This window comes from Prionailurus viverrinus, chromosome C1 (genome assembly GCF_022837055.1).
Source record: "Prionailurus viverrinus isolate Anna chromosome C1, UM_Priviv_1.0, whole genome shotgun sequence".
NCBI classification, from domain to species: domain Eukaryota; kingdom Metazoa; phylum Chordata; class Mammalia; order Carnivora; family Felidae; genus Prionailurus; species Prionailurus viverrinus.
The window spans coordinates 30,177,647-30,201,509 of NC_062568.1; the positions used below are offsets into that span (position 1 = coordinate 30,177,647).

The 23,863-nt window shown below is 38.9% G+C and overlaps 1 pseudogene; it reads right to left on the reverse strand.

Moving 5' to 3' along the window:
• LOC125171585 (aldehyde oxidase 4-like) overlaps nt 1-23,324 on the reverse strand; it is a 236,979-nt pseudogene extending 213,655 nt beyond the window's left edge.
• Nucleotides 23,325-23,863: the final 539 nt, after the last annotated feature.

A 23,863-nucleotide genomic window follows, 5' to 3' on the forward strand; every position in this document is an offset into this window, starting at 1 on the left:
AGGGGCATAAATGACTGTCATACAGCAGACTCAGGCTCTAAGCCAACCTGTGGGGCTGCTGAGGGCCAGCTGGCCTAGGAGAGCCAGTCACACACCTTGACCTATGGCTGCCACCATGATCAGGGCCACCCTTCATGAACAGGGAGGGCCAGAAGGTCACGGCCCATCTCATCAGAGAGAAGGGAGGGAGAGAATGAAAGTACAACACTCGTGGTGAGCAAATCTCTGCCCCAAACCCTGGTGTAGCACAGGCTTTTCAGGAAGAGACTGAGCCTGTAGGAGTCAAGACATAATCAAGCACAGACAATCCCCTTCATTATTGTACCTGCAGGTGGGGGGTTCAAACAGAGATCAGGGCAGAAAGTTGATGGGAAAAAAATAAGGCTCCAGAAAGGCACAATAGAACCAGAAGAATTCACCACGACTGTTCAGTTCTCTCTCACCTCATACCATGACCACAATTCAATCATTCATTTTAAAATTAACTTTAAACTATTATTTCTACAATGAGCACACAGTAGTTTTGTCTTTAGAAAAAATTATAGTTAAAAAAGTTAAATCTAGTGTGCATGTGCATTTACACACACACACGTGTGTGTTTGCTGGATGTGGGTGGGTGGGGACAGTAGAGAGATACATGAAGCAAGAATGGCAAAATATTGACAATTGTTGAAGCTGGATGATGGGTCTATGGGGACTCATTGTACTGCTGTCTATTTTTATATATGTTTAAAATTTCTATAATGAAAAGATTTTTTAAAGGCATAATTAAAAAAAGAATTAAACTGGGGCACCTGGGTGGCTCAGTCGGTTGCACATCCGACTTTGGCTCAGGTCATGATCTCACAGCTCGTGGGTTTGAGCCCTGCGTCGGGCTCTGTGCTGACAGCTCAGAGCCTGGAGCCTGCTTCTGCTTCTGTGTCTCCCTCTCTCTCTGCCCCTAACCCACTCGCATTCTGTCTCTCAAAAATAAACATTTTTAAAAAGTTAAAAAAAAAAAAGAATTAAACTAACAAAGGTGGGCGCCTGGGTGGCTCGGTCGGTTAAGCATCCAACTTTGGCTTAGGTCATGATCTCATGGTTGGTCGGGCTCTGTGCTGACAGCTGGGTGCCCGGAGCCTGCTTCAGATTCTATGTCTCCCTCTCTTTCTCTCTCTGCCCCTCCCCTGCTCATGCTCTGTCTCTTTCTCTCTCAAAATAAGTAAACATTTAAAAAATTAAAAAAAAAAAAACTTACAAAGGCATTCACAATGCTCTCCACTCTGCACAGATGCCTAGCTTTGCCTCTGTGACCTGGCACACATACATGTCTTTGTGATGCTCATAATCAACATACCCACACCACACAGACGAAGTCCTATGGTGCATCTCAGAATGGTTTTGCTTGTTTAATTAACATTTTGCAAAGGCCATAATTCTCATTGTCTTCTGCCAGTCCCACACAGCCCTGCTTTGGGAGAATTTCAACCTTGACTTCACAGTCATCAAACTTTCATTTTTATCAACTAAATCAGCCAGCAAGAGCCAGAGGTAGGGACTATGTCAAATGATGAAGCTCTTTTGGGTAAACATTAAACTGAGAAATCTGAGTTCGGCAGAAAACCTACTGAACACTGCCCCTGCTGCATTTTCTGAAAACCTAAGATATAACAGCCAAATCGTTTTGAATCATCTGAAACTTTCAAACGGCAACAGTGCTATCATTGTCCCTCCACCTTGCTACATGGGAAGCAATGTGTGGAATATACAGATGAATCACACATGGGGTCTCACTCAAGGACTTTTACTAGGTAGGGGAAACACATAAGACAAAGAAATAAATAAATAAACTTAATACAAAGTAGGAAGCACATTAAAGGTCCACTTTGCCTTTTCTTCTTGTCTTTAAGCTCTATAAGCTTACAGACCATATGGGTCTTGCTCAGCTATGGTGGCCAGCCATATTAGGTGCTCATTTAAAAATGTCTGTTGAATTCATGTCAGTATAAATGAATGAGTCACACTGAGTTCTGAGAGGGAGACAGAACTGTATTAAAGGATAAGAAAAAGGCTTCATGGTGGACATATCACTTGAGCTTGGATTTTGGATGCGTTGAGATTAGGGCAATGGTGGGGAATTTTTAAGGGAGAGATTAGCAAATAAAAGTTATTATTCTCTCCTCATTTACCCTTTCATATTTGTTAGCACACTATTTTACTACTAGAAAATAAAAAACAATAAGTATCTTTTATACAACTAGTCAACTTCTTGACTTATATGGAAAATGAATATATTTGAATTCATTCACCATTAGAATACAGTGTTTTGAGGAATTATTGGCATCTTTTATAATGTACCAAATTTGATGCCATCTTTAAGAAAACATGCAATGCCATTAACTGAGGAAATTATTTTTGAAAGAGAAAGCAAAATGCAGTACCTCTTTTGTCATCAGAAGTTTCTCATGTTGAATTAAAAGGCAGAAAGAGTTTACACCACCATGTTCCTCAGTCACAATGTCTACCATGCCTGGAAGGCTGGGAGCTTCTGACAGATCAACAGACCTAGATGAGAACACACAAAGCAGGTCCTCAGAGAAGCCCCCTAGCATGAAGTCCATGGAGAACATGTTTAATTGGAGAATAAGATATTCAAGTGGTAAGATACATCTAGGGGCTGCTCCAATAGTTCTCTACTAGACAACTGGGAAAAAAATTCCTGGGATAATGAAGCTATTACTTGAACTTGAATGAAGTTGACCCTTGAGCAATGCAGGAGTTAGGAGAACTGACCCCCTACACCATTGAAAATTTGCATGTAACTTTCAACTCTTCTAAAATTTAACTACTAAGGGCCTACTGTTGACCAGAAGCCTGACTGATAACATCAACAGTGGATTAACACATATTTGTATGTAATATGTGTTATATACTATATTTTTACAATAAAGTAAGATAAAGGAAAGAAAACGTTTTTATAGTCCTGGTACAAAAAAAATCCGCAAGTAAGTGGACCTGCTCAGTTCAAACCTGTGCGGTTCAAGGGTCAACTGTATATGGAAGGACAAATTGTAGTAAATCCTACATTTTGATCTAAGTTCCCCTCTAATTTGCATTGGATATCGCCAACAAACAGCCAATCCTCTTTGTACCATTACTTATCACTAATATGACTTAGACGAAAAGGCAATCATTAATGCCTATTAGGAACTTTAGCACTTACACAATCTTAGCATGAGCTCTTAAACTTGTTACAAAAGTCAAGAAAAGTTCCTGGTCCACTGTAGGCATGTCATCACAGTAAATGGCTTAGCCTGTGGCATGCTTAATACCAGACAGATGCATGATGCGATGCTCAACTGGGTCTTGAGGAAGCTGCTTTGAGTCTACACTCTGTTTAATCAATAACCAACATATCATTTTATTTTTTTATTTTTTTAATGTTTATTTATTTTTGAGATACAGCACGAGCAGAGAGGGGCAGAGAGGGAGGAGAGAGAAAATCCCAAGCAGCCTCCATGCTTGTCAGCACAGACCCTGACACAGGGCTCAAACCCACAAACTGTGAGATCATGACCTGAGCCAAAATAAAGAGCTGGACACTTAACTGACTGGGCCACCCAGGTGCCCCCCACGGAACATATCATTTTTATAATCACTTTTATAATTTATAATATGATGCACATCTCCCATAAGAGAGCAGCTATATAATTAACACCAAAACCAGAACACTTTTGAAACTGAAAAGAGTCACTCTTAATAATAACACCAGGACAATAAACCCATTTCAAAAATACAGCAGGCAAACTGGCATGTATAGTTATGATGCTGTTATTTTTTGCCCACGTTTTCTGAATACAGAACACAAATATCTCTAATGAAAATTCCATTTATATAAGTGAATATAAAGACTTTTTCCTGAAAATGTAAAATTATATCCTTTTAATGCTCATTATTTCTTTAAATTTTATTATCAAAATTATTTTACCGTTACATCTAAGCAATGAAATATATAATATTTTTCAGAAGAGCATGATGGTATCATGACTATGTTTTATAAAATACTGAGGGCATGCTGTCAACAAAAGGGTTCTTCTTTTCCTATGCAAAGTAAGGAAGCGAAGAAATAATTGGTAAAACTCATAACTTGGACAGTCCTGATAAAGAATGAAAACAAGGATCCTCTCTCTCTGCCATTTCCCTGCTTGTGCTCGGTTTCTCTCTCTCTCTCTCTCTCTCTCTCTCTCTCTCTCTCTCTCTCTCTCCCTCTTAGAAATAAACAAACATTAAAAGGAAATGAGGCACCTGGGTGGCTCCGTCAGTTAAAAACCGACTTTGGCTCAGGTCATGATCTCGTAGTCTGTGGGTTCGAGTCCCACGTTGGACTCTGTGCTGACAGCTCAGAGCCTGGAGCCTGTTTCAGATTCTGTGTCTCCCTCTCTCTCTACCTCTTCCCCACTCGTGCTTGGTCGGTCTCTCTCTCTCTCAAAAATAAATAAATATTAAAAAAAAAAAAAGAATGAAGACAAAGGGACCTGCACTTTGATAAATGATTTACTAATATTACTCTTTCTTAGAGACCTATGGAATAAACTGTCTTGCTACTGGTTCTATAAATACCTTAAATATGCATCATTAAACAAAGTGGCGATTAAGAAACATAATATTTTCCCCAGTATTTCAAATATGAGAGAGTTGTTAGCTTTCTCAGTTGGTTGGTTATTGGGAGAAGAAGAACTGGATGTATGAAAAAGGAGGGGTTTATAAGGGAAAGAACAGAGGCCAAGCTCAGAGAACAGCATGAAGGCTATGGCTGCTAAGGGGGCTGGTGACAGCAGTGTGGGCAGTGGAAATTCGAGGAAAATTGTCACTCAAGCAGCAATGAGGAAACTCACATAAAGATAACTGAGAAACACACTTCTCCCATAGCCTCTGACGCTCACTGGACTACAGAAGAGTGGTCTTGGATCACTGTCAATCTACTTGAGGGACTCAAAAAATAAACCTTTGGCTGGAGATAGATCAGAGGCTGTCCAGGCAGGAGCAGGCCTGGAACATAAAGAGAGAAATGGAAAGTGGCAAGTATAATTTGAAAACATATTCAGCATTTTTACTGGTTATTTGTAAAAAATTAAAACCTACTGTCTTTATAATATAACTGATAAAAAGAAAAATATCAGCCAAATGTTGACTGACAATTATATGCAGAAAGTAGAGAGATTCCTAAAATTAACTTGGCACAAGATACATGTGTGGGATGCTATGAACTTATTCTTATTTCATACAAAATTTACTGCTCTACATTCTTAACACCATACACAAAAATAAATTCAAAATGAATGGAAGACCTAAACGTAAGACAGGAAGCCATCAAAATCCTAGAGTAAAAAGCAGGCAAAAACCTCTTTGACATTGGCCACAGCAACTCTTACTCAACATGTCTCTGGAGACAAGGGAAACAAAAGCAAAAATGAATTATTGGGACCTCAGCAAAATAAAAAGCTCCTGCACAGTGAAGGAAACAATCAGCAAAACTAAAAGGCAACTGATGGAACGGGAGAAGATATTTGCAAAGGACATATCAGATGAAGGGTTAGTATTCAAAATCTATAAAGAACTTATCAAACTCAACACCCAAAAAACAAATAATCAAGTGAAGAAATGGGCAAAAAACATGAATAGACCCTTTTCCAAAGAAGACATCCAGATGACTAACAGACACATGAAAAAATGTTCAACATCACTCATCATCAGGGCAATACAAATTAAAATCACAGTAAGATACCACCTCATACCAGTCAGAATGCCTAACATGAACAACTCAGGCAACAACAGATATTGGCGAGGATGCGGAGAAAGGGGACCCCTTTTGCACTGCTGGTGGGAATGCAAACTGGTGCAGCCACTCTAGAAAACATATGGAGGCTCCTCAAAAAATTAAAAATTGAACTACCCTACGACCCAGCAATTGCACTACTAGGTATTTATCCAAAGGATACAGTATGCTGTTTCAAAGGAACATATGCACCCCAATGTTCATAGCAATGCTATTGACAATAGCCAAAAAATGTCCATCGACAGATGTATGGATAAAGAAGATGTGGTACATATACAGTAGAGTATTACTTGGTAATCAAAAAGAATGAAATCTTGTGATTTGCAACAACGTGGATGGAACTAGAGTATATTATGCTATGCAAAATCAGTCAGAGAAAGACAAATATCATATGAGTTCACTCATATGTGGAATTTAAGACATAAAACAGATGAACATAAAGTAAGGGAAGCAAAAATAATATAAAAACAGGGAGGGGGACAAAACATAAGAGACTCTTAAATATAGAGAACTGAGGGTTGCTGGAGGGATTGTGGGAGGGGGGATGGACTAAATGAGCAAGGGTCACTACTGTTGGCATGAGCACTGGGTGTTATATTTAGGGAATGAATCACTGGATTCTACTCCTGAAATCATTATTATACTATATGCTAATTAACTTGGATGTAAATTTTTAAAAATTTTTTAATTTACTGTTCTACAAAATATACATTTACTGATACGCATTTTTTATTCTAGTGTCCATAATTATTTCATTTAAATGTAAACTTCAATTTTGTAGTTACTATAATACAATGCATGGAAAAGGAATATTGGCTAATTTGGGGGGAGGTTGTGTTCATCCTGAATTTATAAACTAGAAAGCAGAAGATTATGAAGAAAAATAATTTAGAACTTGGCCTTGACACCATTAAATAAAGACTGACGTCAGGCCATAAAGGTAGAGTCAAAGAGGGAAGCTGAGAGGAACTGGGGGGGGTTCAGGCATGAACAGGGATCTGACGCAGCCCCAACACACACCAGCCCCACAGACACAGCTCATCGCTCTGTCCTCAGGAACAAATGCTCCCAGCAGGCCTTTTGTCTTTCTCCTTTGAGGAGCTGAGAAGGTGATTAAGAGAAAAAAAAAAATGTATGGGGACTCCATCAAGTATGGTTTTTCATGTTCCATGTGGTAGGGATTAACTCCTTCTGTAAAATACTCCCAAAGTACTATGCTGTGATTCTGTGCTGGGCTTTCAACTTGAGTGAAAATCACCCACACTTTTTTATTACGTTACATTACGTTATTTTATTTTTTTATTTTAAGTAGGCTTCACACCTAGTGTGGAGCCCAGTGTGGGACTTGATCACGACTGTGGGATCAAGACATGAGCTGAGATCAAGAGTCAGATGCTTAACTAACCTAGTCACACAGGTGCTCCAACCCACATCTTAAAAAAAAAAAAATCCTATGAGATGCCCGCCGGAGAGCACTTGCTGGGATGAGCACTGGGTGTTGTATGTAAGTGATGAATCACAGGAATCTACTCCCGAAGCCAAGACTACACTGTAACATGACAATAAATTATTTTTTTAAATCCTATGAGATTTTTTCCATCCTGAAGAGCAAAATTCCAGGTACTTTATAAGCTTCAACATTAAGGAAACACATTCTTACATATCTGTAAAGTTTCTGAGAGTTTTCTATGACATAATAGTTTTTATTCTCAATAATGAAATACTTCATAGTATTCAAAAAAAAGCCTTCTGAAACCCTGCTGTGTGAGGCCTGAGGAAAGAGTGAAGAAAAAATCCCACAAAATATATTTTTCTCCTATTCTATAACAAATACACAATTGATTATATTAGCTGAAGATACAACCCTTTTTTTGGTTGGGGAGGGTCAGTCAGTTGGGATGAATCTACTGGTGAAAGAGGCTGTACTTGACTCCTTGCTTCTCCTTGTTATGTTGCTGAAGGTACCATGGGGGAAAGGATTTGTCTCTTTAAATTGGTGATCTCCCAAAGCTGTGTCGAAATGCTTTCAAAGCAAATGAACTGATTTGGGGAAAAAAATGCTTGTTTTGAGTGCTGAAGTTGCTCTAGCAATGTAGATATGTGAGATAGTGTATGAAAAAACACAGGAAAACAAGAAGAAAACACATCTGTGAGGAAGATAAACTGCTTCCCAAACTCGGCCTTGCAATCTATAATAACAAGCTCCCTTTTATGATTAGCAGCTGTGTAAAGATTATCGCTTTTCTTTGGGTGATCTGGATGCTCATTAATTTGTTGTTGCTCCTTTCTGAGGTTTATTGCATTGTCAAAGCAATGTTAGGGTATTTATAAGCCAAAGGTTGCAACTGCCATATTTTGCAGAACACCAGGAAAGATAGCAGGTTTTTAAACTTTCAATATCATCGCTTTCAATGGAGTTTGGTGTCCTTGAATTTTTGAACATATTGAACCTAAAATCTCAAGATATATATACCAACTGCAATGTTCGCTATGACATACTGTAAGCTTTTACAACTAAACCCAACAGATTCAATGAACTGATGCTTTAAAAAGCCTTGTCATGTTCTTGACTTAATAAAATTTCTCGATAATAAAAGTTTCTCGATAGTAATTTCAAGGAAAAACACATCAAATCTTATCCAGTTTACTAACAGGCTGGCTTCATGATGTTGTGGTAGAACATTCCATTTGAAAGTCATGAGGAATTCTGTTCTAATAGTTAGCTTTCATTAGGAGAGCTTGAATAACTCTTAGAACTTACTTTGATTCAACTCTAAATGACACCTGGAAAATGAGACTGGGGGAGCAAACATTTATGTTTATTAAAAAAAAAAGCAAATCAATAGCTCTTTTAGAAAACTGTGACTGCATTCTCACCAGCTTCCAAAGGCTGTGTTTTCTGCTCCTTTATAAATGAAATCAAAACAGCCCCATGGCCTTGACCTGGAATGTGGCTCTGGTTGTGTCTAGCTTCCACAATGCCAAGGGCAGAGAGCATGTGGCAAGCTAGCCAGCTCATTCATGTCCGTGGTACAAGGACACAGAGCAAAACACAAAAAGACATTTTTAAAAAACTGCCATTGCTAGTTTTATTTTTAGTTCTGATTCTTCATTGAGTTTGAAATTTTAATTAACATTAAAGAAAGATTAAGTTCACCAAAAGGGAAGCTTGAGCTTCTAAAGCTTGAGAATCACTAAGAGATAAGTGGAGTGTCCAGGTAAAGGAGCCACTGGCTTTTGAATTAAAAAAAAAAAAAGCCACTAACCTCATAGTTTAGTGTGCTGCAGGGATGTCTAGAATGAAGATCTTCTATAGCACTCTCATACTTGTCTGCAAGGCTATGACACTGAACAGGGTCCTGAAAAGTAGAACCATTGTAGATATTTAAAATAGGCCAGAAGGGTCTTAGAAGGGTCAGAGTGGGGGCAACAACCCTGTGCCTAAAAGCCATAGAATAGAAGGAAACAACCCAAATTAAAAACACATAGGCTAGCTGGGCATCCCCCAGGCTGACTGTTAATGGCTTGTGAGCTTGGAGAAGAATTGTAAGTAGAGCACAGAGCTGTAGAAGATTTTAACACCGCTCAGTTATTTTGTTTCTGTCTGTTGTTTGACTAGGTGGTGTGCAGAAAGCTCGTAATGAGGTGAACATATTTTCTCTTAGTAGAGCATTTCTCCCACTTGTTGAGGGTCACCTTCATGTAGTTGACTTTGTTCTCTGGATTCAGCTTCATTTCTCTCACGTATAACATGATGATGGCAGCCACTCCACAAGATTATTGTGAAATAGGTCATCACAGGAAAAGGGCTCAGTGGGTTGGAGGAACGTGGGGAAGACTGCCTTGTAGTCATCTTAGTGATTGTAGGTAATCACCCAGGCATTCTTTTTCTTGATTTCCCTTGTGACAAACAGTTACAAGATTATTGGCTAGAGAGCATACAACTAAAAGGATTTCTCTGAATAAATTTTCTATACCTGAAGGGCACCTGAAGCATACTGGCCTCATTAATCCCATGCTACAACCAGCTGACCACACTAGACTAGAAGCCAAGTATATTCTTCATGTGATATAGAAATTAGTATGATCACTTTAATAAGAGTCACAAAATTTTCTTAATATTGCTTCTGAAGAGTAATTTTCTCTCAATATTGCTTATGAGGGTGTTTTCTCATAATAGATGGAGTCAACTAAGAACCAGAGGGGTTATATCCAGCTTCTGAGAATAGAAGATTAACATCATGTATGACATACTGTCACCAGGCAGTCAAAAGAGGAAAAAATAAAGCCAAGTGTAGATTCCTCCAATTAACAGCAAACTAATACAATTTCTTGGGTGAATCAAGTGACATCACTTAAAGCTTCTACTTTGTAGTCTTGTGCCTTCCATTCAGCTTCCTCTAGTCAATATTCCTAGATTAAAAAAATACACTTTGTTGCCTTTAATTTTACATTAAAAATTTTAAATTATAAAAAAATAACCATTAGGTGTAATGTTTTAAGTGTTATATAAAGACCCAAGTGATCCATTTCTCTCAGTTCTAAGAAGTGTTCCTCCCAGGGTCCCAGGATGCTTCCTCCTGTGGGCTTGTGGAGGGTATGCAGCCTTCTGCATTTTCCTTCCTCCCCATTGGCCAGGTGGTGCAACACAGAGTTTCATGGTCATTTGCAATGGTGTGCTTTGGCTCTCAGTTTTTCCTGGTTTGAATATTCTCTCCCTCTTCTTCAATGTTTAGAAATATTTTAACATGTGGGGTGCCTGGGTGGCTCAGTTGGTTGAGCGTCCAACTCTTGTTTTCAGCTTGGGTTATGATCCCAGGGTTGTGTGAATGAGCCCTGCATCAGGCTCCATGTGGAGCCTGGTTGGGATTCTCTCTCTCTCTCTCTCTCTCTCTCTCTCTCTCTTTCTCTCTACTTCTGCCCCTTTCCCCTGCTCATGCTCTCTCTCTCTAAAATTAAAAAAAAAAGAAATATTTTAATATGCTTAATTTTGTTAAATAATTCTATGGAAGACTAAACTTCAACAAAGCTGGAAGTAGAAAACATGTCTATATTTATAAATGTTGTGATGTCATTTCACGACATTTTCTTAACATACTCTCTGTTGCTTTTTATAGTCAACTGTCCCCTCCTGATGGCTCCACCCTCATTCACACATCTCTGCCTTAGTCCCATACTCAGACTTTGGGCTAGCAATGACAGATGGATATTACCTACTTGTCAATCAGCTTTTGATAAGACCTATAAGCAAATACCCTTCCTAAACATCTCACAAGGAATTGCTCTAAAAGAAGCTCAACTTTGCCTTACCATTAGTTCCGGAGGAAATATCGGTTCTTGAGTTGAACCCAACGGCAGAGACTCATCTTCTGAGAAGTGTTTTGGACTTATCTTTAAAAAGAGAAAATAAAAGGAAGTATTGTCATCCGGCAACTCTAGCTACTTTAAATCATTTGTGGAATGAGGTCAGAAGAAAGACACACAGTAGACAGACAAAAAGCCAGCTGGCCAGCTGTAATCTCTGGGTTCTAAGTCAAGGGCTCTAACACAGACCTAGTCACCAGCAACATAGTGCAGATGCCAATGGGCCTCCAAAGCTCAACTTCCTGCACGTTCTCTTTGCAGTTTGGGAAAGCAGAGGAGGCAGCAGCACCAGACACCAGCTGAGCATAAGAATGTTTCCCTAAATTGCCATTGTCTGTTCTTCCATTTCCCTAACATCTTCACTTTGCTTCTAGCCCTTGAAAAAAGACTTGAATAGCCTTTTTTTTTTTAAATTAAGAGACATTGGAGAACCTGGGTGGGTCAGTTGGTTAAGCATCTGACTCTTGATCTCAGCTCGGGTCATCTCATAATTCGTGAGATCGAGTCCCGAGTTGGGCTCTGTGCTGACAGCATGGAGCCTGCTTGGGATTCTCTCACTCCTTCTCTCTCTGCCCCTCCCCCACTTGCATGCACACACACTCTCTCTAAAAATAAATAAACTAAAATAACAACAACCAGAAATTAAAAAAAAAAACATCTAAGAGACATTAAGGGGTCAATGTGTTTTCTCTCCTATAGATAGCTATACTTGAACCACAGCAATATCTGGAATGAAGAATAAAGTTATTAGGATAGTTTTTTTTTTATTAGAGGTGGAGAATGGAGAGGATACGTGTTGAAATACCTCAAATGAGTTAATTTGGGCAGCCATTAATTCTTCCTAAAAAGAAGAATTTTTAGTGTCTGCTCATGTCCTGAGAAAACCTTATAAAAAATTTACATTTCACTAACCTTATTTACTTCCTGAAATTCTGGTAGTTCACTTATTCATTTGACTAACAGTAAACCCCATTTTCTTTACTTTGAAAAAGCCAGAAGTCCAGTGGGTGAAAAAGCAAATAATCAAGAATTTATTACTGATCTTACTATTTTTCAGCTTTATTGAAGTATAACTGAAAAATAAAATTATATATTTAAGGTGTACAATGTGATTGTTTTACATAGGTATGTTTTGTTAAACGAGTACCACAATCAGGTTAATTAACACATCCATCATCTCACATAGTTACCACGCTTCTGTGTGTGTGTTGTGAGAACACTTGAGGTCTACTCTTTTAGCAAATTTCAACTACACAACTCAGTAATGCTAACTATAGTCACCATGCTGTAAATTAGATCCTCAGAGCTTATTCATCTTATAACTGAAGGTCTGTACCCTTTAACCAGCATTTCCCATTCTACCAGCCTCCAACCCCTGGTAATCACCATTATGTTCTCTGTTTCTAGGAGTTCAATTTTTTTTCTTTTGTACATTCTACATATAAGTAGGATCATACAATATTTGTCTTTATCTGGCTAAGCAAAATGCCTTCTAGATTCAACTGTGTTGTTGCAAATGGCAGGATTTCCTACTTTCTCATGGCTGAATAGTATTCCTGTGTGTGCCTGTGTGTGTGTGTTTACATTCACCTGTTGATGGACACTTAGGTTATTTCCATATCCTGTCTATAGTGAATAATGCTGCAATAAATATGGGAGTTAGGATATCTCTTCAAGGGACTAATTTCATCACCTTCAGATATATACCCAGAAGGATTGTTGGATCCTATGGTGGCTCTATGTTTAATTTTTTGAGGAAATTACAGTTTTCCACAGTGGCTACACCAATTTATATTCCCATGAACAGTGTACAAGGGTACCCTTTTCTTCATATCCTTGCCAACACTTTTGACTTTTTGATAACAGCTATCCTAACAGGTGTGAGGTATCTCACTGTGGTTTTGATTTCCATTTCCCTGATGACTAGTGATGTTGGGTACCTTTTCAATTACCTGTTGACTATCTGTAGGTTTTATAAAAATATGTCTATTCAGACCCTTTGCTCATTAGTTAATCAAATTACTGGAGTTTTATTTATTTTTGCTATTCAGGTGCATGAATTCCTGATATAATTGTATATTAACTCCCTATTAGACGCATGGTTTGCAAATATTTTCTCCCATTCTGTAGTTTGACTTTTCACTTTATTGACTGTTTCCTTCACTGTGAAGAAGCTTAGTTTGAAGTAATACCACCTGTTTATTCTTCCTTTTGTTGCCTGTGCTTTTTGTTTCATACCCAAAAAAATCATTGCCAAGACCAATGACAAGGAGTTTTCTCCCTTTTATTCTGGCTTTATGGATTCAAGTTTTACGTTTAAGTCTTTAATACATTTTGAGTTCATTTTTGTGAGTGGTGTAAAGGTACAATTTCATTCGGGTTTCCCTAAACCATTTATCGAAGACACTATCCTTTCTCCATTGTGTGCTCTTGGCACTCCGTCAAACATTAGTTGACCATATATGCATGAGTTATATCTGGGCTTTCAATTCTGTTCCATTGGTCTGTGGGTCTGTTTTCATGCCACTGTCATATTGTTTTGATTGCTATAGCTTTGTAAATAGTTTGAAATCAGGAAGTGTGACACCTCCAGCTTTGTTTTTTCTCAAAATTGCATTGCCTATTCAGGGTCTTTTTTTGGTTTTGTGAAAATTTTAAGATTTTTTTTCTATTTCTGTGAAAATTGCCAATGGAATTTTGTTAGGGATTGCATTGAATTTGTAGATTGCTCTGGTAGTATGAACATTTTAACAACACTAATTCTTCCAATCCATGAATGTGGGATAACTTTCCATTTATTTCTGCCTTCCTCAATTTTTCAACAATAGCTTCCCCCCCACCCCCCCAGTGTTTAGATCTTCGCTTCTTTGGTTAAATTTATTCCTTAGTATTTTATTGTTTTCAATGCTATTATAAATGGATTGTTTCTTAATCTCTCTTTCTGATAGCTTGTTAGTATATAGCAACACAACTGATTTTTGTACATTGATTTTATATCCTGCAACTTTACTGAATTCATTGATTAGTTCTAAAAATGTTTTGGTAGAGTCTTCAGGGTTTTCTACACATAAGACCATGTCATATGCATGGACAATTTTACTTCTTTCTTTCCAGTTTGGATGCCTTTTGTTTCTTTTTCTTGCCTAATTGTTTGGCTAGGACTTCTAGTACTATGTTGAATAGCAGTGATGACAGTGGGCATCCCTGTCTTGTTCCTGATTCCATTCATTATATTCTTCAGCTCCAGAATTTCTGTTTGCCTCTTTTTTTAATTATTATTATTATCTCTATCTCTCTGTAAATCTCTCATTTAGTTCAAGTATTGTTTTCCTGATCTTGCTGAATCCTGTGTTTTCTTGTAGCTCATGGTTGGTAGGATCCATGTCCTACTGATGCCCCCTCAGAGCCCTGGCTGCTTCTCCCAGCCCTTCCCTGCACCCAGATTGTGCAACATTCTTCAGTATTCTGTATGGGGTGAGAAAGAAGCAGGCCTCTATGGCAGCGTCCACACAGCTGGGAAAGCCAAGTACCCACTCATATACTCTCACCTTCCCCCATGGGATAAATCATGAGTCAAGAAGGTCTGTCTTGGCACTAAGCTGTACCACCTTGGGGGAAGGATGATGGTGATAAAGTGAAACTGTTCCTCTCACTCTCTTCAATGCATACAGTCCTGGATTTGTTGTTGTTTTTGTTCTAATGGTATGGTGGGATTTCTTCACTGGACTCTTGGATTCCCATAAGTCACTCTTACCCATGGATAATTGTTAAAATTGGTGTTCTCTGGGGGAAAAGACAGGAGAAAACTCCCATTTCACCATCTTACTGATGTCACTCCTCTATGGACTAAATCTTGATTCTAGTAGGGTACTTGGTCCTCACCTAGGTGGAAAAGCAGCTGGTCCAGCCTCAGAAGGTGTTGGTCTTCTGGGGTGAGTTACTGAAGCTGGAGATGAAATGTAGATCCCACGTGGGAAGCAAAGTCCCCTCTACTAACTACTAAATAAAAGTGTGACTGCTAGTTGAAACATAATACATAATCAATACTGCTAAATGTTATGAAAAAGAACCATGTGTGTGTAAACATATCTATACTAACTTCTAATAAAAAAAAAATCTAAGCTACTTTAAGATACAAAACAGATGAACATAAGGGAAGGGAAGCAAAAATAATATAAAAACAGGGAGGGGGACAAAACATTACAGACTCTTAAATATGGAGAACAAGCAGAGGGTTACTGGAGTGGTTGTGAGAGGGGGGATGGGCTAAATGGGTAAGCGGCTTAAGGAAACTACTCCTGAAATCATTGTTGTACCATGTGCTAACTTGGATGTAAATTATAAAAAAATAAATTATAGAAAGAAAAAAAATCTAAGCTAATGAGAAAATTAGTTGACTTGTCCGACTTCGGCTCAGGTCATGATCTCACAGTTCATGGGTTTGAGGCCCACATCAGGCTCTGTGCTGACGGCTCAGATCCTGGAGTCTGCTTTGGATTCTGTGTCTCCCTCTCTCTCTGCCCCTTCTCCACTCACACTCTGTGTGTGTGTGTGTGTGTGTGTGTGTGTGTGTCTCAAAAATAAACAAACATTAAAAAGAATTTAAAATATGTAAAAATCTTATAACAAGGTCTGGCACTCAGCAGTAAATATTAATAATAGTTGACTGTTAATAATATTTAATAATTAATTATATATTAACAATTATTATGATTATTATTATCACTCAGTTCTTATTTATGACATATTGATTTCATAGTTTAACATCCAAAGGGCAATCATATGTCCCTTATATCAAGGTTGTTTGTTCATTTATTCATGTAGCAAATACTGACAGAGTGGCCACTCAATCAGTGCATGGTGACCAGCCCTGGAGATACACAGTCTCCACTGTCAAGCAGCATGCTGCCTGGTGGACAGATAGGAGAGCAAATGGGAATTATACTACAGTGTGACCAATGCTGTGATGTGGGTGTGCACAGAGGGCTGCAGGAGCAACCAGGGGCAGGGCACCCGATACAGACAAACAGATCAGGAAAGACCCCTTGAAACAATGACCTACAGCTAACATCAAAGTGACTGACCTACAGCTAATATCATAATAATACTCATTATGTGACTACCAGGGCAAGTTCAGTAAATGAGAGTAAGCAGCTACCCAAAATCAAATAACAAACAGCAATTACAGACCTTGGGATAAGAAGGGACCTTATATGAGTAACAATGGCTATTCCCCTAACACATCTGATAAATATTTTGTTTAATTAGAACAAAACACATTCAATAATGTGTTCCTTTCTATTTTATAGAAAGTCTTGCATGCATCAGTTATGGGCCTGTATCCAGGGGTATGGCATAGGTTACCTGAAGGAGAAAAACTCAACTGTGTTACTCAAGTAACCTAGAGAGAGACACAGTCTGCCAAATCATGATGGAAGTAAGGGCCCCATCCAAGAAGAAAGCCCCATTTGACATTTCAGTCTACATAATCTACAAAGTCAGATTTTTTTTGTCAGCAACTCGGGATATTGGGTTGAGAGTCCTGAGGTAGAGTTCAACAGTTCAGCTATTTGTATTTTCTCTCTGTAAACAGTTTTGTATCTTCTGCTTGTGCTAGGTGCTCAAAGAACACAATGATTTCAAGCTAGAAACTTGGTCCACAGGCACATTCAAAAACTAAGCTTCAGTTGACTGATCAAAGTCATTACATAGCAGCAAAGGCAACTATTAAACTTTGGAAGCAACTGAGCACACAATTTATTTACAATAAATCATTAGGTCAGTGTTTCTTTCAAATGGTCCATAGGCCACATTCTCCCCCACCCCCCAATCTATGGTGTCACTGAAAAAACAAAGCCATTGGAGCAAGTTATCTGGGGTTTAATCCCAGGATTTAATTTTTACTCTTCACATTCCCCATAGAAGTTGTAAGCACTCTAAAATTTGAAAACTCCCTCATCACTTGTTCACATTATAAACATCCATGAGATCTAATGCATAATAGAATCTAAAGGAAATCAGGAAGGAGACAGTTTATGTGCTGTATCTCTCCTTATTACTTCCATTTGCTCTGGTCTTCCATGTGTGCGAACGAACTAGAAACATGAGCTTTAACCTCGTGTTCTCTGGCAGGGAAACAGGGTCCTCAGGAGTCAGGAGGAAAAGACCGAGCCATGAAGAGTTTCACCAGAAATAGAATCTGGGAGGCTATTGTTTTTAAAAATTGTTTAGTTAAAAAAATTTTTTTTAATTAAAAAAAGGGGGCCGCCTGGTGGCTCAGTTGGTTAAGCATCTGACTTTGGCTCAGGTCATGATCTCATAGTCCATGACTTCGAGCCCTGTGTCAGACTCTGCTCACAGCTCAGAGCCTGGAGCCTGCTTCAGATTCTGTGTCCCCCTCTCTCTCTGCCCTTCCCCTGCTTGTGCTCTCTCTCCCTCAAAAGTAAATAAACATTAAAAAATTTTTTTTTAATTTTGAAAATTGTTTAGAATATTATTAATGAAGACCTCCTCCACCCCCACACACAACTGAGCTGTTAACTTGATCAAATCACTCTAGACTGGATAAAGTTATTTGAAATAAGTATCACCAGAATATCTCAATCTCTTTGATCTCATGTAGTATTCATCAACAGCCCTCTGATATCCAATATGATCTTGAGAGCACTCACTCCAAGGAGAGAGTGGTGGTAGAGAGTGGCATGTAGAGAAAACTGGACCCTTTCCAAGAGCAAATGAATAAACTGGCTTTGTTTGTAAAAATAAGCAAACAATAAAAAAGGGAGGAGACTTTTATAAATTAAGAAAGACAAGAACTATATGAACAAAGTGCAACGTGTGGATCTTGTTTGAATCTTGATTTGAACAAAGTAACTCTTCCACTTATTGGTGGTATAACTTTAAATAAATTAAACTCTCTAAACCTCAGTTTCTCCATCTACGACATGGGATGGTAATAATGCCTATCTTATAAAAGTATCATAAAGATTAAATGAAATAATCTTTATATAGTATTAATATAGCATGTGGCACATAGTGTCTAATATCAGCTCTCACCATCACCATTATTTAAAAATAAAAACACACAGGGTGCCTGGGTGGCTCAGTCGGTTGGGCTTCTGGCTTTGACTCAGGTCCTGATCTCACAGTTTGTGCACTTGAGCCCCTCCCCTGCTTATGCTCACTCTCTCTCTCTCTCAAAAATAAACATTTTTTAAAATGTCAAAATAAATAAATATATACACACACATACACACACATATTACATCTATATAAGTTATATATATAAATTATATATAAATATAAATTTAAATATATATAAATATAAATATATATTATATACATTATAGAAATATTAATATATAAATATATACATAATTATAAATAAATATATATTTAAATATAAATAAATATTTAAGTATATATATAAATATTATATGTTATATAACCTACCACCAAGGGCATCAGTTAACTGATCCAGAGAGGGCCCTGGATGGTTCCTCAGCAATGTGTAGATGGACATTACCATCCCAGGAGTGTTGAATCCACACTGGGTTCCCTGACACTTGGCAATCCTCTCCTGGAAGCACAGAAAGGTTAGAAGTGCAGAATCTTGGGCCCCACCCCAGATGCACTGAATAAGAACCTGCACTCTAACAAGATCCCCAGGCAACTTGCTTGCACATTAAAATTGGAGGAGAGGCCCTGGAAAATCCTTCTCATCCTAGGTGTCTCCTTTTCTCAGACTGGGTGGCTGTGATTATTGGTCCTCACCTTTCATTACAGGTTCTCAGCCTATGGAATCACCAGAGGAAGTTTAAAACTTCCAAGGCCCAAGAAGCACCTCAGACCAAGAGTATAGATATATATTTTTTAGATTCCCAGTGGTTTCAGTGTGTAGTCCGGAATGGGAATCATTAAAATAAAGGTTACCCCCTTTAAGTCCTTCAGAGAAGTGAAGTAAATTGCACTCAAGTTGAGAAAACAAAACAATACAAAACCTCCTGAGTGCCTTCTAACTGCCCACCACTGCCCTATCACTTTAGCACATAGAAATTTGTTTACAAAGTGCAACCATTAAGCCAGAAGACAATCAAGAAGGAAACACTGCCTATTTCTCTACCAAACTTTTTCCTTCTTAGCATTTTCTCTTTGGAGTCTAACTTCAAAGGTGAAACCCCATTTTGGAAGTTGTCTTCTGGCTACACTGCAACACCAGGATCTCAGCAGCGTCTACTAAAAGAAAGAATATCTCATGGCTGTGAACAGCCAGCTCTCATAAGAGCATCCAGGCAGAATTCGCTCCCTCCAAGTAATGAGGTTGGACATAAACAGGACCTGAAATTCCTTCAAGCCCAGAGAATGTGGTTTGGTTACTCTCGATGTCACCCCTATCTTTTCCCTCTTGTGTCCTCTCCTCATAAGTGAACCTCTTTAACCTAGAGAAAAACAAGTAACAACAGCATTTTTATGGGCAACATATAAATAATTTAAAGTCAGGAGTCTGAGGTGCCCTTTCATTTGAGGCAAAGTCCTAACAAGGTGCTGCCTTATGAGAAACGTCTCCAAATTTACTAAAACTCCTATTATATGTCTTCTGAATAAGTCCTACATTTAACAAATCTTTCTGGGGGCTGAGATTTTCATTCAGCTTTAAAATCAGATTATTTTCCACTTTGTAAAAAGACTACAAAATTATAACCCTCAATGCACATGGCTCTTGTTTCTTTGAGTTTGTAAGATGTAAGGATAGGTCCCATCTAATTAGAACAAAAAAACAAACTCAGCAATGTCAGAGTTTTCTTCCAAAAGAAAAAGTCTTCTGCTCTTTCAGCTGATTTCTGAGAAATCAGTTACAAAATAGCCATACACCCCAGGCTTCACTCCTGGTTTCCAGCTCAGTTTCATGTATGGGCAGTGACCAAGCAGTGGGGCTCATACTGTTCTCTTACTTTAACCTATGGGGCTAGCCATGCTTTTTGAAGCACAGAAACCCTATGAGGAAGAAGCATACCCTCATCTGAACAGGATGAATCCTGGTCTTGGTGCTTCCTGTGCTTTCTATTGTGGTGATAGCAGCACCTTACAGAGAGCATATGGGGATCTGACAGGCCTCGGCTGCATATTATCTTCAGAATGCAAAAGTAAAAATTATATTGTATCCAGTGGGAAAGGGAACTGAGCATTCACCCAGCACGTCCACTATGGCGAGTTTTACACAATTCTTCAGGCTTTGCAAATACATTGTCTTCAGCTCATGCCCATTTTTTAGAAGCAAAATGTATAGGTTTTTAAGCAGTATTGCACCCATAAACACAAAAGAAAGATTAGGAGAATATTATTCATTTATAACTACATGTATATATTTATTGAGTGTTTACTATGTGCCAGACAGAGTTCCAGGCACTATGATTCATTGCTGAACAAGACAGATAAAATTCCTCCCCTTTTAGAATATATATTTTAGTTGAGGGAAGACAGACAATACAAATATACATAGACTATACACACACACACACACACACACACACATACATACATGCATACATAAACTGAGATAGTGAGAAGTGCTATGAAAAAAAATAATACAGGCCAAGGGAATAAGGAGTTGCAGAGGCGATTTGGGCATTGGTATTTTAAAGTGATCAGAGAGGACTGATAATATAACATTTTTGCTGGAACCTGAATGATTTGAAGGAGTCAGACATGAAAGGTTAAGGGAACAAACATCCCACACAGAGGACAACACATGCACAGGTGGCAGAAATGAGCTTGGGATGTTCAGGGACAGAAAGAGGGACAGAAAGGTCAGGGAAGTTGGAGCACAATGAACCCAGGAGGAATGGTAGGATTCCAGGCTGGGAGACAGGGTGGAGCAAGGTAGGTAACTGTAAGGCTTCATCTAGAAAGTTCTAAGAGACCTTCACTCTCATTCTAAAATCCAAAGCAGGCCATATAAGCTATATCATTATAGTTTTTTAAAAATTCATCAGATGCTGAGTATGTAAAGAAACTTAAGTGAACTAAACTCCATTAAGTAGAAGTCCTTTATAAGAGAGACGTGGTAACAGCTGTTCTCATCTCTAACTGAAATGAACGGAGATGGAGTAAGGAGAAACCAGACCAACTTTCAACAAACATTTAATATGGGCTGATGTCACAAATTAAAATACAAAGCTGGACTGCACTTTCCTCAAACTCTTCCCCATCAAACTTCACTGAGTGCTGAGGGTAATACCCTAAAAGTAGGGTAATACCCTAAAACTAGGGGTAGGGAAAGAGATCTGGAAAAAACTCTTCATGCACATGGACTCTTAGATGAGAAAGACAGAGCAGGAGGGGGCGGGGGGAGGTGGGAAGCAGGAGAATTGAGAGAAAACTGAAGGCACTCAGGTTTCACAGAGTACAGGGCAACTGCCACCCTCCAGAGGCTAAAGGCAGGGAGGCATGGCTGCAAGAGATCTCCCAAAGCATACATGTAAGATGGGAGAGCAAAGAGAACACCCTGGTGAACTCAAAAGTGGGCTGCTAGGCTGTAAAGGGAGGGATAATCCAGAGTTCAGGAAGCAGGTGACTTGGCTGTGAAATACAGGCAGATCTCTGAAATCTTACCAGTGCTCAGATACTTAGCCTTCATCTGAGATCTGTATAATGATGCAAAATGATCTAAGATAGGCATAATCAGAGTCCAAGAGAAAGGAGGGGGAAGAGAAGAGATCGAGGAGGTGGGAGAGAGGGGAGAAAGAAGAGAGAGGAGGGGGGAGAGAGGAGAGAGAGGAAGGGGAGAGAGAGGAGATGAGAGAGAGGAGATGAGAGAGAGGAGGGGGGAGAGAGGAGAAAGAATAAATATTTGAAGAGATGATGGCTTGAGAAATTTCCAAAGCTGATAGAAGACATCAAGCCACAGATCCAAGAAACTTGGCAAACATGAAGAAGGATAAATATCAAAAATAAAGAGATGTTAAATGTAATGGGAAACCAATGTAGGAAAGTATGGTGATCTGATTTATACTTGAAAGTGATCTCTCTGACTGATGTATGGGATTTACCAAGTGGTGGGGGTGGGGAGAGGGTCAAGGGTGGGAGCAAGGATATCAGTTAGTAGGCTGTAATAGTAATATAAAAGTGTGATGATGGCATTAACCTTCACTGCCAGTTCACCCTTTGTTTTCCTCCCCAGACAGCACAGGGAATCAGACAGCCTTTCAACTTTCAATAGGGGATTCTTTGACCATATGTTATCCTCACTGATGGTACATTTTTTTCTAACCGATTCATATTCCTGGGAATATGTCTATCTTGTCCATCACTGTACCCCCAGTGCCTAGCACAGTTCTTGTCACACAGCAGGTACTCAATACATATTATCAAGTGAAGGAATAGAACAAAGTTTAAGACTGTAAAAATACAACCATATCTGGACTTTGCTGCAAGGTACCTTATCCTCTTGATAATGGGGTTATAGCATGATATCATCACTGTGCAGTTGCCACAGCCTCCCACTCTACAGCCATACTTAGCTCCTGTGAGTAGACCTGGAAAAAGCATAGTCAAAGATAATATGTTTCTCAAAATGCTCTTTCCAGAATAGCTCTGACCTTAGAGGACATCACCATTCAAAGACCCTTGAATATAGAGTTAAGTTCAAATGAGGTCTTAGCTGCTATTATTTAGAATCTTACAGATTCTTGATTGCCACCCATGCCAGGCCCCACCTCCATGGGGTCTGGAACTCTTTTGTTCTGGACCTCATCCTATGTCTTCATCTGGTTATTGATGCATATCCTTTAATACCTTTATTATTTGTAATAAACCAGTAATCTAGTGAGTAAACTGGTTACTCGAGTGCTGTGGGCCACTCTATCAAATCTTATATAATCATACAGATATCTAGTCTTTCAAAACAACTGGACATCAGATTGCCAAAAACAAGGCCAAACTAAAAAAGAGTCTGTACATATAAAGGCCTGAAAATTTGAAAGTATGAGTACATTGCACATTTGCTTTCACCCTTATCTGCATCTTTGATGACATACAAAGTAAAATGCCCAATTGTAAATACTTCTTGGAATATTTGTGTGTTATTATCCATGTTGACTGTATTTCTCTGCTTCTCAGTGGCAGAAACTGCTATTTGTTCCCTCATATCTGTTCTCTCATTCTTTTTTTTTTGGTAAAAGAAACCCCAATTTTTAGCCCCACACACGGTTGCCCAAAATGAAAAATACATTTTCCCAGTCTTTTCTGTAGCTGGGTGGGGTTAATGACAATGTTGGCCAATGGGATATAAGCATAGTGCTATGTATGGCTTTCAGGATAGAAATGTCCTCAAAAGTAGGGGGGTGCCCCCTTCTTCATCCCTTACTTCATTTTCTGGAATTCAGATATAATGGCTACACTTCTATTAGTCATCTCTGCCCATGAGGAGAAAGCTGCATGCTGGGGAGGGTGAGGCAGCAACACACAAGGAGCTTGGCTGCCTAATAGGGTTGAGACACTGCTTTACTAGCTCTGATCCACTTACCTTTGGGATTCTGTTATACAAGCATGACAGCCATGAGAATGTGTTTCACAGACCTCCTTCAACATGGAGGGTAACTGACCAAGAGACCGCTGCACTTTGATTTCTATCACCTAGGTGTCCATTGAGGCCATGACTCTCATGGGTTTCTCCCCACTAGTGGT